The 14,199-nt window shown below is 43.0% G+C and overlaps 1 long non-coding RNA gene across 1 annotated transcript; it reads right to left on the bottom strand.

Annotated features, from left to right (window-relative positions):
- Window positions 1-8,995: 8,995 nt before the first annotated feature.
- Window positions 8,996-13,682, bottom strand: LOC124091004 (uncharacterized). Its single transcript, XR_006851283.1, has 2 exons — window positions 13,507-13,682; window positions 8,996-11,124 (listed from the first exon to the last, which is right to left on the bottom strand). It is a non-coding gene; the product is annotated as an uncharacterized LOC124091004 (long non-coding RNA).
- Window positions 13,683-14,199: the final 517 nt, after the last annotated feature.

The raw sequence follows: 14,199 nt of genomic DNA, 5'->3' as shown, positions 1-14,199 counted from the left end.
AGGGCTAGGGATGTGGCTTGGTGGTTAAGTGTCCCTGGGTTCAATCCCTGGTACCAAACAAAAACAAAAACAAAAACTGTTTAAAACAAGGAAAAAGAAAAAAGTATTTGCTACTCAGATTTGTTCTATCAAAGATGACCTTATGGAAGCTGTCTGAGTACCTAGATACCAATCCTTCTGGAAGAGAAAGGGAAGCAAATCTTGATGAAAGATGCTTTACTGGATATAAATATTGCAAATATCAGAAGTGAGCCTACAGAACTGAAAGAGAAGGTCATCTGAATGAACAGGACAGTAGCCCTCCTACAGAAAAAGTTTGCCTGAATCCTGGGTGAGTATGAGTCAGTGCAGGAGAACTGAAGCAAAGATTAACCAAGGTTGAGATATTTCTGAAACTACTATTAACACAGAGTGTTCAGCTATGGAAGAATCTGGAGTGAAAAGTGGGCTCTGAATCTATGCAAGACTGAGAAACTGGTCATTGATAAGGATATACCTCATGATCCTTTTGGTCATGTGCCTAAAGACAACTATGATTTGGAATATGTGCTTTGGTGCAGGATGAAGGTCCACATGCTTATGTGATTGTATCTTGGGATTTTTTTTAATAATGGATAATGTACATTTTTTTAAAAATAATGGATAACGGTATCTTCGGATTTTGTATTTTATATAATAATCTTTATAAAAGTGAACAAGCATTCCTCCCTTTCAGCAATGTGCATTGTTGAGGAGTAAAATGAATTCAGAATGATTGGGAATTACCATGGACATCATACTCAGGATAATATATATATATATATATATATATATATATAATTTTTTTTGGTGGTGCTGGGAATTGAACCCAGGGCCCTGTGCATGTGAGGCAAGCACTCTACCAACTGAGCTATATCCTCAGCCCCCAGGGTGCCATATTTAAAAGAATTAGAATGCAATTGTATATTTGTGCAATTGTATATATATGAAATAGGGGCATCATGCTGTCAGACAGACTTGGTTTTGAGGCCTGCCTCTACTATTTACTAGTTGTATGACCTTCAGTAAATCATTTAACCTTTTTAATGTCTTTATGGAACATCTGTAAAATGGGGTTTACATCCCTGTTCCCTAAGATGTTATACAGATGTGTGATATGACACATATAATGTCTTTAACACTTGTCATGCTATTAGCACACAACATTACACATAGTCAGTGCTCAGTAAAAAAGATACCATTATTGATTCTTTGTGTAAAAATATGTCATTTGATCTGATTTTAACAACATCATGAGAAGAGAATGATTATAACTTATTTTACAGCCCTGATATATCTTATTTTGCAGGCCTATTGTGAAAATATTATATCTTATTTTGCAGTCCTGTTGATTGCATCCTCAACAGCCTTTCCTCCTCTTCCTTACCATGAGAAAATAGGTATTGTTTGAGTGTTCAAAGTTCCATATTCAGGAAAGGTAGTCTCCTCCTCTTCTGATTAGTTCAACCCAATCGTGATAGTACCATTCCCTAATGGAATGACGAAGGCAGGAACATGGTTCATTCCCTACCCAGGAATGTCCTGGTTTTAGGACTATTAATTCTGCATTCCAGGAAATCCTTCAGTCCTGGGCAACTGGTAAGATTGGTTACCCTACTAGCCTTTAGGACCTGAGAAGAGTTCTACAGGTTTGTGTGTAGTGGACATCTATAAAACTTTTCTTTTGCTAAGAATAAATGGTGAAGACATATATTGGAGGAAATGCCTTTCTACTGGATGCCTTTGTTTCTGTGTGTTATATTTGGAGCTGCCAGAGCCATTTTGTGACCATGAAAGAAGATAAACAATATGCTGAAGATGGTAGGTAAAGAAACAGAAAACACTGGGGTTATTGAAGACAATTTCGTGCTGGAAACACTTAACTCAGGAATTCTTGTTATAAGAGCAATAAACCATAATACCTACTGATATCCATTACTTACTTGTGGCCAAAAGCATCCTGATGAAAAATGGTACTCAGCTGGAAAAGGCAGAACTAGGTATGAACTCATCTCCATCCTAGTATTCAGATCAATATGAAACACTAGGACAGAGATAAATATAAGCTCTGGGAACAATTCCATTAATCTAAGATAGCATTTCTCTAAGTGTGCTAATTCCCTGGGATTCTTTCTGCAGAAGGAACCATAGTCAAACGGGCTTGGGAGACACAACTTGCTATCCTCTTACCAATACGTATTCATCTTGGGAGGTCTTGCAGAAAGGAAATCTACTTATCCGGAGTTAATTCAGTGTATCTTCAAATCATTTCAATGTGGATTTTTGTTTTGTTTTTGTTTTTCTGAAGTCCCTTCCCTCTGAAGATCTCCCAGATGTTCCAAGGAACACTCTCTGGGAACTGATCTAACAGACACAGGGACGATCTGGAGGTGAGCACCAGGCCTGGATGGAAGACCACTGTCTTGGTTTGCCTGTTGTCTGATGTGATTAATAATGCCTCTTCTACCCTTTAGAGAGTCCCAGTTTGGGATGATCAGCTCAATCCTGGAGGAAGAGGAGCGTTGGAGCAGCAAAGACCCCTTCAGATGTGGGAGCAACACCTGCCTTGGAAACAGAGCAGAATGCTGTGGCCTGAATGCTTCTATGAGGAAGCCAAGATGGTACCACACATTAGGAAGAATGACAGCAATACAGAGTGGAACCATGCACACATGCGCATATGGAGAGGAGGGGAAAGGGGGCCTCAGAAGGGAATGGTCAGTCTTGGTGGCAGCGGCTTGCAGGCTGAGGAGACAGGGAGCCACCTCTGATGCAGTGGCTGACCTGGCCCCCATAGCTGGCATCCTGTCCAGCCCACCATTTCCTAGGTAACAAGGAAACAGGGTTTCCTAATGCATCACCAGGGCAACAGAAACCTAGATGTATGATGGATCTGGAAGCAGGGAAGGAAGCTGCTCAAGCCTGAGTTTGCTAATCCTGTCCCCTCCAGCTTTCAGGGTTTTTTGTTTTGTTTTTAATTTATCATCTATCATCTGTCTCCTTCATTAGAAGGGAAGCTCTTGGGGTTCAGGTTCTGAGTGTGTTCTGCCCACAGGTGTATCCATAGCCCCTACAGTTCCTCATCCATAATACAGGTCCAATAAATATTTGCTAAACAAATGAATCTGAGAGGGAGAACATATTTTTTTTCTAAACCACCTTCTATGGAGGATCAAAAGAGCAGTAATGCTTAGTGAGCCTCACCGGATCCTTGGGGGCTTGCCAAGCAGTTTACCTCCTTAGCCCTCTTGCCTCTCAGTGCTAATGATAAGCCAACACATCCTATTCATCTTCTGAAGCCTGTTCAAGCCCCTCATCCTGCAGGGAATGTTCCTCATGTGAGGTCCTTCCCCTTTGAGGAGCCCTTCCACGCTGTGTTCAGTCCTGCACTTAACCACATGCTGCTGTCACTCCCTCAGACCACCTCCGGCCTGACTGTGAACACCTGAAGAGAGGCTGCATCTCTGCTTCCAAGTCTCCCCACAGAACCCAGAGCTGAATGGAAACTGACCAACAAGCCCTACATAGCCATAAACGAATAGGTTTATCTTAACACTGCTTCCAGCAATGACTTCCACTTAGAACATTCTTCTGGCCGTCATTCTCGCTGTCCTGTGGGTTCTCAGGAATGCTTTCTGCTCCAGGATGACAAGCAGGTGATTGTTTAAGTAAGCAGAGGTCTGGAGGCAGGCAGCCCAGGGCTGGGCTGGGCTTCTGAGATGCCATCCGAGACTGTGACTTGCTGTGGCTTTTTGCTCTGCCACCCTCAGTGGGCTGGCTGGTTGCCTCATAGTACAAGATGGCTAAGGAGGCTTCAGGCTTTGTGTCTGTATTTCATGCAGGAAGATGGGAGGAAGGGGAAGGCCAACACAATGAGGGGACGTTCCTCATGTGCGGCCCCTCCCCTTTGCACTGGCCCTTCCCCAGTGCATTGAGTTGTATTCTGTGGGGTGAGAGGGGACCTAAAGTAGAGAGAGACTCTTACTCCTGAGCCGTGGCTGTCCAAGGGCCTGAGAGCTGCCTGGATGGAGCACTGGGGTAGAGGCAAGTGGATGGATCTTTTTGCTCAGGAAAGCAAAAGATTTCCCAGAAATTTCTAGAAAACCTCTGCTTCACTTTACTGGCCATGCTTTGTCATGTGGCTGTACCCAAACACAAGAGAGTCTGGGAAACCAACTATTGAGGTTCTCTGGCCTCTAGTTAAAGGGATGAAGGAAAAGCTGTCTGAGAATGAGACAAAAAGTGTATTAGTCCATCAGTCAGGATTGCTGGCATGATTACACTCTATACAAGGAAGAGAGAGAGAAAAATCAGGCTTGTCATTAACTCTGGCCATTCTGAAATCTCAGCATCTCAGGCAGGACCCAGGGTAGATTTATTTGTCCCTGGAGAGATGCTGTAATTTCTGGACCATACTCAAACACTGATAGCTGCAGATACAGAGGGCACAGCCCGTGTCCTTCAGTACTACTTGGTCTGGTGGGGAGGGGTGAAAGACTGGCAGAGGTAGAGCAATCATCTTAATGCTGTGTGCTCTGATGGTCTGTCTGAGCATGGAAAGAGGTGGAATGAGGAGAAGCTAAACTTGCCTAGTGGGGGTAGTTAGGGAAGGCTGCCCAGAAATAGTGACATATGAGATTGAAATGGTTTTTAAATATAAGTAGAAGGGGCTGGGAAGAATCCTCCAGAGAAGCAGGTGCATGCGCAATGAAGTAATGGTGGAAAGAGAGCATAGAGTACTTTGGGACCTTTGGAAAGTTCTGTCACAATATAGTCTTCCAAGACCTTGGTCATCTTGACTTTCTGTAAATCGCTCTGGTCCACTGTGTTAAGTCATCAAACCAACTGGACCTAGTAAACAGGAATATGGCATTACTCTGAATATTCTAATAAGATACATGTGTCAGAGGATGAGAGATAAACCTTATAAAGATTCAGGAACCTACTATATAAGTGAAGGTTTTAGGAATCCAACTTTGAGATATGCTGGGATTTCCCTTCTAAGGTAAAGAACAAGTTATTGCACTATATAATTAAGCAAGGTATGCATGTCAGTTGGGGTATTTGGATTTGAGATGCAGAATATGCCATGTGGAGGATCCTATTCCAATGCATTTACTAAGTAGTCGGAATTCTAACAAAGAAAGCAAGAGAGCTTTGCCTGAGAACAAGGTTGTGTGGCAGTGTTACAAGGATCCATGGAGATGGGAGGAATCTCTGGCTAGCCTCCATGGGAGATGCATGGCATAGACCTCTAGCTAGACCATGCCTTCTGCATCAGAGAACTATGCATTCAAAGAGCAGCTTCTGATGTGCTGCTGGGCCCCGCAGAGATTGACTGAGGGACAGACACGGAGTAATTATGAGACTGGAGCTGTCCATCATGAGCTAAGTATTTACAGCCATGAAGTCATGATAAGGTCAGTCAGGCTCAGTAGCAATCTGTCACAAGATGGCAATGGTACATCCAGGCCTGAGGCACAAATGAGTTACAGGTGTCTCAGAGCTCTGCTCATGGAATCTGTTGCACCTGCAGCTCACACTTATGGCCTCCTGGGTCTTCCCTATGACAAGATGATGGAGGGAGAAAGCATCCCAGCCTGGCTTATGCATGGGTAGTCTCACCTGTAGGTTGATGTGAGTGGAAAATAGACTACTGCCATCAGAGCCCCAGGTGGCATAGAAAGGAGATACTACTAGTGGATGAATAGCAGTGCATTTAGTTGTAAGTATTCTGTGGGGTGAGAAGTGACCTAAAGTAGAGATAGACTCTTACTCTTAAGCCGTGGCTCTCCAAGGGCCTGAGAACTGCCTCAATGGAGCACTGGGATAGAGGCAAGTGGATGGACCTACAGGGATGGGCACTGAATGTGCAGATGTTTGTGCCTCACATCTGTGTTCTCTAGGAAGCATCCATCTCAGGAAGTGCTCCACAGGCTTGCAGACAGGACAATTTCTTTGCAGATGGCAGCCAGCCTCTGATTTAGCCACTCCAGGGCCAGCAACTGACCCATGAATGGAGGAGTCACATTGGAAGGGATGGAGGCTATGCGCTGGCCCGACAGCATGGCTCCCACTCACTGAAGCCAGTCTTGCAGCTGCCTCTGCCAATTATCTAACGTGCCAGCGACAGAGTCCAGAGTGCAGTTCCATCCCAGGACAAGAGCAAACAAGTGGACTACATCGGACCCTTCTAACCTGAAGGGAAGAGTGATTGCTCCCTATAGGAATTTAAAGTCATTCTGACTGTGGTTTGCCTTCTCTGGCTGCAGTGGTTGTGCCAGCATCGTGTAGATGCTGACAGCGTTTCTGGTTTCCTGGGTCAGGACTCTGCCTCTCATTGCCTAATTAAGCAAGATATGCATATCAGTTGGGGTATTTGGATTTAGGATGCAGCTTATGCCATGTGGAGGATACTATTCCAATGCATTTACCAAGTAGTTGGAATTCTTTTTTTAAAATATTTTTATATATATATTTTTAGTTGTAGATGAACACACAGTATCTTTATTTTTATGTGGTGCTGAGGATTGAACTCAGTGCCTCACGCATGCAAGGCAAGTGCTTTTCCACTGAGCTATAGCCTCAGCCCCAAGTAGTTGGAATTCTAACAAAGAAAGGAAGAGAGCTTTGCCTGAGGATGAGGTTGCCTAAGGCCTGGCTTGGCTTGATGGTGACAAAGGTGTGGCAATGGGCTTATTCCCACAGAATCTACTATAGAATGTCACCTAGAATTAGCCTGGCCTGAAAGGTGTAGGGAAAGTGCTATCTTGTGGATGGGGTGCTAGCCTTGACTTTGTGGGGGTCAAGATTCTATCCCACTGTCTTGGAGGATGAGGAATATGTATTGAACCAATGTCTGTCAGGGGAATTCTGTCTCCACCTGTTGGAATACAGAGGTCCAGGAACCCAAAGGTGGATGGAGAAGCCACTCCTCTTATTATCATGTCCAGTGACCCAATTATAGTTTTGTTTTGTATTTCTCCAGCTTTAGGTTCTGGTGGATGGAGAAGTCCTAGTTTCTGGGATGAGGGGCATCTCTTCCACCAAGGGACAAGGGAATTCTCCATGTGATTTGAAGCTACAACTGATTCCTGGATGCCTTTGGGTCTCCATGCTTTTGCCTCTCCAGTTCAGAGGCAAACATGGATCTACTCTATTGGCAGGGTGCAGGCAACCCTGATTTTCATAAAAATCTAACCCTTAATGGAGGCAAGAAGGAGAAGGTTTGCAGCTCAGGGAATTTCTGAGGTCATTTTGGTGCTTCTACACTCTGTAATGACATGAATGGGCAATTAAGGCACACCTGTCTTGACAAGGGCAAGGCAGCCACAGGCTGGAGCCTTCTGGAGTAAATGGTAAGCAGCTAGACTGGCTAAAGTGGTGGGTGAGCAAAGGAAATTCAGAGTGGACAGTGGCTAAGAGAAATGTTAAGTATCAGAGAAGAGAATGGAAATTAAAACTCCACTGAGCTGGGCATGGTGGTGCATGCCTGTAATCCCAGCGGCCAGGAGGGTGAGTCAGGAAGATCATGAGTTCAAAGCCAGCCTTAGCAACATAGTGAGGCCCTGAGCAACTCATTGAAACCCTGTCTCTAAATAAAATATAAAAAAGGGGCTGGGATGTGGCTCAGTGGTTAAGCACCTCTGGGTTCAATCCTTGGTACAAAACAAACAAACAAACAAAAATCTAGAAACCTCCATTGAAAGAACACTTCTACCCATCAGATAAGGAATAATCTCTCTTGGTGAGGCCAAGAGAAAAAAGCATGTTCACTCAGGGTGGGAGAAGCAGAAAATGGTTTCATCCTTGTGGAAGGCAAGCATGGCAACATCTAGCAAAATGACATGCATTTCTAGGAATCTGTCCCAAATATACACTGCCAAAAGCTGAGTTGACCTTGGCTCAAGTCCGCTCACTACAATACCGTTTGTATTTGCAAAAGACCCAGTGGAATGTCATCAAGAGAGCCACACTTCCCTATGGCAGCTCTGGGGAAGGCGCTGGAATCTGGACAAAACATGGGGTGATTTATTTGTTTCTTGCTAATGTGCACTGAGGGCCTGTGAGGTGCATGCTGGTTTACACGCATCACTCCATTTAAACTCTTTAATTTGTACCAGCAATCCTAAATACAGAACCTCATGAAAACATAACCCCAATGGCAGCAATTCTCTCTGCACAAAGAGACTTACAGAAGTATTTTTAAGAATTAAAAAATATTTTTTAAAAATTATGTAGGTATGTGGTTAAAAAAAAAATCCCAAGCAGCACAGAAGAGCATGGAGTATATAATGGTATCGAAAACCTACAGCTCTACACCTCCCCCCTCCAGGCTGGTCTCCAGGGGCAACCAACCCCTTTGAAGAATTCTGATTTTATGTCTTTCATGGGGTCACTTCTACATCTTTAAATAATGTGTTGTGTGACTCTGAATTTATCAAGTTTAGATATCACACATTGTCACTTCTAGGTCTATGTTAGACCAGGACAGCTTCAAGAACAAAACACTATTTCTCTTTCAAGACCCAGGACCTGGCCTTGAGACCGGCACACAGTGAATGTTAAATAAATATTTGTTGAATAAAGGAATAACCTGAGTGGTCAAGGAAGAGGAAGGCATTTGAAGCATAGAGAAAAGCAGGGGCAAAGCACAGTGGCTCCTTCTTCCTGACTGCAGAATCCTGATCTAATCCAGGGTGGATTTGTCCCCAGCTAAAATTACTTGATTTTCTCACTCCCTTGCAGCCAGAAGAGACCGGGTGATTCTGTCCTAGCCAGAGAGATCTCAGTAAAAGTTGCTGGGCAGAGCCACAGGGAAAGGTTTTCAAAGGAAACCTGAGGCCCTTGGCACATCATCTGGTACTTTTGTCCTTCTGGATTCTTCCTTCCTGGAACAAGGATATGAAATTTGGAGGCTTGGCAGCCACTTTGTAATCACATTCTGAAGATGAAAGTATTAAACAATAAAAGGTGCTTAATTTTTGAAGATTTTTATTCAATTCTCCATCAGCCCTGGACTATATATGTCTAGACATTATGTGATTTGATCCCAACAGTGCTGTTATTTATTTAGGATCATATAAATAGGCTTTCTATTGCTTGCTGCCATTTGCCTTCTTAACTGAAGGAGATGGAAAAAGAGTGATGCTCTTCATTATGCTCTTCTACTTATGTTTATTTCTAAAATTATCCATAATAAAAGGTTTGAAAGAATTATGGAAGTGAAAATACACATTAATCATCCTTGCAAATATGATTTCCAAAAAGGAATTTTGCAAGTGATGTTTGTAAGACATAACCAGGTTGTATTATGTAACACCAAAAGTAAGGCTTTTTTGTTGTTATTTGTAATGGGGATTGAACCCAGGGACACCGTACCACTGAGCTACAACCCCAGGCCTTTTTTATTTTTAATTTTGAGACAGGATCTTGCAAATTTGCCAAGGCCTCAAACTTAAGATCCTTCTGCCTTAGCCTCCCAAGTCTCTGGGGTTATAGGCATTCATCACTGTGCAGGGCTAGTAAGACTTTTTAATCTCCAACAAGCATGTGATTTGATTGCTTGTCTCATCAAATTTTCCTTTTTTAGTGAGAAGGGGATCATTGGCACGGCACCTTCCTCCATATACACAAGGAGAAATGAAACTACATTGCTGGATTTCTTATTTAAATAAAAAATCTGAGAACTTTATTTCATTTAAATTAACTGGAAGCTAAGAGCAGAGGTTGATGATCCCATACTGAGCTCAACGATAAGCCAACCAAAAGAAGGTGAAATTAACCTTCATGCATAGGACGCTTCTTGGGCCCACTTCACCCCATCAGTCCAAATGCCATTGCTGCAGCAATCGGGTTTGTGTAGGTGTCACAATGCTATTCCTCAGTTGTATTGTGTTTCTCTCACTTTCCACCCAGGGCTTCTCTGAAGCCTCAGTGGGAAATGCCTGTGGGAGTTCACAGGCACTCAGGCACAGGAACCCTGAGTGTGGGCAGAATGAACGCCCCCAAGGAGCAAAACTGACTAATGGAGAATGGAAACCAGTGGACAAATCTCCCCACGTCCATCCTGCGGGCATACAATTCTGAGGTGCCCTCTATGCTGTGGGATCTAATAACACATGAGCCCAGCCTTGCCCAGCTTACCTCCTTTGAGTACAGCACCCAGTTCCTGCACAACCAACTCATCCCTCATTTATTTGAGACTTCTCCAATTTTAGCAGTGAAAGTCTCAAATCTTAGCAAACTCCCCAGTCCCCAGCAGACAGGAATGGCTGGCACAGTACAAGTTCCTCACTCTTGCACCCTGCAATCATCTCCCAAACGAGTTTTCTGAAGGCAGCTCCTTGTGTTTGGCACTGTTTTTGAAAGAGAACCCAGGCAGTGACAGACAATTTATTTGGGTCTTGCTTATCTCTGGGATGTTTCTAACCAGCTCAGAAAAGGGCATCAAGGAACAGCTGGCTAGATCATCAACAGGGCATCCGAAGCAAAAACCTGCCATGCTGCTTCCTGCTGTCGTGGATGGTTGTATCTTGTGGCTTTTGCCAGGCATTCTTGAGAGCACACATGTGGAGCTGCATCTGTGAGCTCACCAGCAGTCAGAGCAGATTGAAAGAGCTTTGTGCCTCTGTCTTCTGGAATGAGTACTTCTAGTTTCTGGGTTAGACTTTTCTCTAATTCGAAGCTGGAATGTTTTCTTTCTGTTCAAATTAAGACCCAGCTAAGTGAAGTTTCCCTAGCATTCCAAGAGGCAAAACTCCGGACCAGTGAAGTGTTTTCCACCAGAAACAGAGAACTCCTGCCCCCTAGAGGATAAATATGTGTATGTTGCTTCCTGGAAGCTTGAGTGACTTTTTCTGGACGTCTGCAAGATTTCTTCTTTCTTTTTCTTAAGGGAAAAATTCTCCTGTTTGATCTTCCAATTTTGCAGTCGTGTAATAATTTCTTCTGTTGTTGAGTGAGAGACTCCCAGCCCTGTGCAAAGGTCCAGATGCATTGGTTTGAGTTGGTATGAACGGAGAGGATGGGGGTGGGGAATTCTAGGAGATTTTGGAAACAGTAGATATTTCAGCTTGCTTGCTCTGCAGGGCTGGTCTGTATATCCTGCCGACAAAGAAATGAGTTTGATATCAGAGACAGCTTGGAATTAATTAGGCCTACTCTGTAGATTTGCAGAAAATACAACTATCATGTCAACCAACCCCTGTAAAATTTCTATTTATATTGCTTACAAGATACCACTGAGAGCTTATATAAATCTAAGATAAAGGGACTCAATGTCTCCCTGTGGGAAAAATTAAGAAACCAAGCCACACCTCCAATGCTTCAAATGTGCCAGCACTTTATAAAAAGGCCTCCAGGGTGAGAGAACAATAAAAGAAAACCTTCCAAATAGCAGAACATTGAGTTTACAAAGAAACTTGGCCTGTAAATGGCATTCTATAATTTATGTTAAGACATTTAAAAAGATTAAAGAAATTAGTTTCAAAAGGATGAGTTTTTTAAACAGTTTCTACTAAAACTTCCAAGTGATAAAAAAATGAAACTACTCAATTGAGTATTAAAGCCTTTGGGTAAAAGGTAAACTTTATATTCTTTTAAGAATAAAATAGAATGGTGAATGTGTAAATAACCTTGAGAAATAAACTAAGTTGTTAATACAAATTTAAACACTATTCTTGTTTTCAAATCTAAGCCCTTTTTTCTAAACATTTTTAGATGGAAAAAAAAAAAAACCTAAGTTCTGGTTTAATAGCTTCAACGTTCCTGCTGAGTTACAAAATAAATATGAAGATCAGTCCCAATAATGTGCAATTCACATTAGGTCAAAATTGGCAGTTAGGAAGATTTTAAAAAACCCTTCAATACTGAGACTTCTAATCAAGGTTTGGAGGATTCTATTATAGTCATGCCTTGGTATCTGCAGGGGAATTGTTCCAGAACCCACCTCTGACCCCCAAAATGCTCAAGTCCCTTCTATAAAATGGAGCAGCATTTTCACTAGCCTATGAATCTTGCTGTATACTTTTATTTTGTGGTGGTGGTGGGGTACTGGGGATTGAACCCAGGGCACTTTACCACTGAGCCACATCCCCAGCCCCCCTTTTTTAAAGAAATATTTTTAGTTATAGATGGACACAATACCTTTATTTTATTTATTTTTAGGTGGTGCTGAGGATTGAACTCAGTAACATGTGCTAGACAAGCACTCTACCACTAAGCTACAACCCCAGACAGACCCCCTGAAGTAGGCCAGGAGAGGCTGGACACCTGAGGAATTTTCAAGAAGCAGTTTATTGACTGCAGGGTTCAGAGGTGGCTCTCGCCTAAGAATTCTTTCTCTGAACAAAGATTTTGGAAATTCTTTGAACTTTATATCCAGTGGGAGGAGGGCCTTGGAGGTTTTACATAACAAGTGCTCTCTCTTCCATCCTCTAGACCAACACAAGTTTTTACCAAGAAAATAGAGATAATATCTTTGCTTACAACAAGCTTGCAGACTAACTCACACCTTTTGTGTGCAAACCTGGCATTTTCAAGAAAGAGGAAACTTCAACCACAGTAAGCTTTGCAGACACCCTGCTGATCTGACAAGAGGAGAAGCTTAATTATGGCAAGGGTCTTCTGGGTGGGGGTCTCTGGCTTGCTTCACCCCAGTCCTTTTTATTCTTTTATTTTGAGACAGGGTCTTGCAAAGTTGCTTAGAGCTCCTAAATTGCTGGGACTGGCCTTGAACTTGCCATCTTCCTGCTTCAGACACCTGAATCTCTGGGATTAAGGCATGTGCCATTATACCTGACTGTATACTGTTTATCATCTTTAGATTGCTTATAATAATACAATGTAAATGCTATGTATAGTGTTACATTGTATTATTTAGGGAATAATGACTAGAAAATATCTGTGCACTTTCAGTTCAGACATAATTTTTTTTCGTATTTTATGTGCACATGCTTTCTATCTCTGTCTCTCCCTCTCTCCCTTCCTCCTTTCCTTTCGTTTCTTTTCTCCCAGAATTTTTAACTGCTGCTGGTTGAATCCACAGATGTAAAACCCACAGGTATAGCATACCAACTACACTCAATAAAATAAATATAAGGAAGCCCTTGAACCATGCTGTTAATTGGCCTGAGTGTAACTTTGACACAGGTGCTTCCCCGAAGTTGAGGATTGTGGGATTTCCTTTGGCGGGTCTGGCACAGGACGCCCTGACCCAGGTATAAATTAATGAACACAAAAAGAGTCAGCACAATGAATTCTGTTGAGAATCCCCACGTTTCCTCATTTCCTTTCCAGTTTCCTTTTTCTAAAGTCATTTGGTCCTTGTTAAAGTACGTGGAGACTCTATGGGTGAATGACAACACGTACACAGAACACTGACATTGTTCTTCAGCTTCTTAGTTTTAGTCTCTTCCAGGGTGTCTTCCCCTTATTTTATCTTAATGATCCACCTCTTTCACAAGTCAAGGGAAACAAGGTACTGACCTGAGATGTGAAGTTCCAGATGCACCTTCAAGGACCAGACCAGGACCCTCTGGTATTCAGTAAGGCCAGGGTTAAAGGTGCATCTTGCCCCCTGGTGGCTGCACTTGCTTACTGCAGACTATGAAATGCTAATGAGCAAACTCAGCAGCCACACATCCTGGAGGAGCTGCTAAGTGTCAGCCTTCAGGGAAGGGTTGGACACTTTAGTCTGCTGGCTCAAAAGAACACCAGAGTATTTTCTAACCTGTACTCAAAACTTCTCTGTGATTAGGACCTCTGCTACCCTCTCCTGCACACAGCCACCTCAACCAGCCTATCCCCCAAATACTTCTCCCCCCCGCCCTCTCTCTCTCTTTCATTTTCTAGGGAAATACCTGGAAGTATTTAGTTGTCTTAATTCTAAGAGAGAAATGATGGCTTCTGCTGAGTCTGTCTCTGGTATTTTAATTAGTTCAGCTTTCCCAATGGCACAGGACAAGGACTTTTGTGGCCCCATTCTGTGGTGTGGGCCTACTGGGAGTACCTACTGTTTCAGCTCAAGCAATTCTTCCCTTAGAACTTGGACACTGTTTGTCCTAAGGATGTCGGTTTTGTTTGACCAAGAAGCTTCCAAGAATTCTACTTCAGCGTGTGCCCCTGAGAATGAGCACATTCAGGGGGAAGACTGTGTTCTAGAAGCCAATGTGTATTTCA

The sequence above is a fragment of the Marmota monax genome, unplaced genomic scaffold (genome assembly GCF_021218885.2).
Source record: "Marmota monax isolate L192 unplaced genomic scaffold, Marmota_monax_Labrador192_F-V1.1 WCK01_AAM20220418_F8-fsc00068, whole genome shotgun sequence".
Lineage (NCBI taxonomy): Eukaryota > Metazoa > Chordata > Mammalia > Rodentia > Sciuridae > Marmota > Marmota monax.
This window is presented reverse-complemented; position numbering and strand designations above follow the sequence as displayed.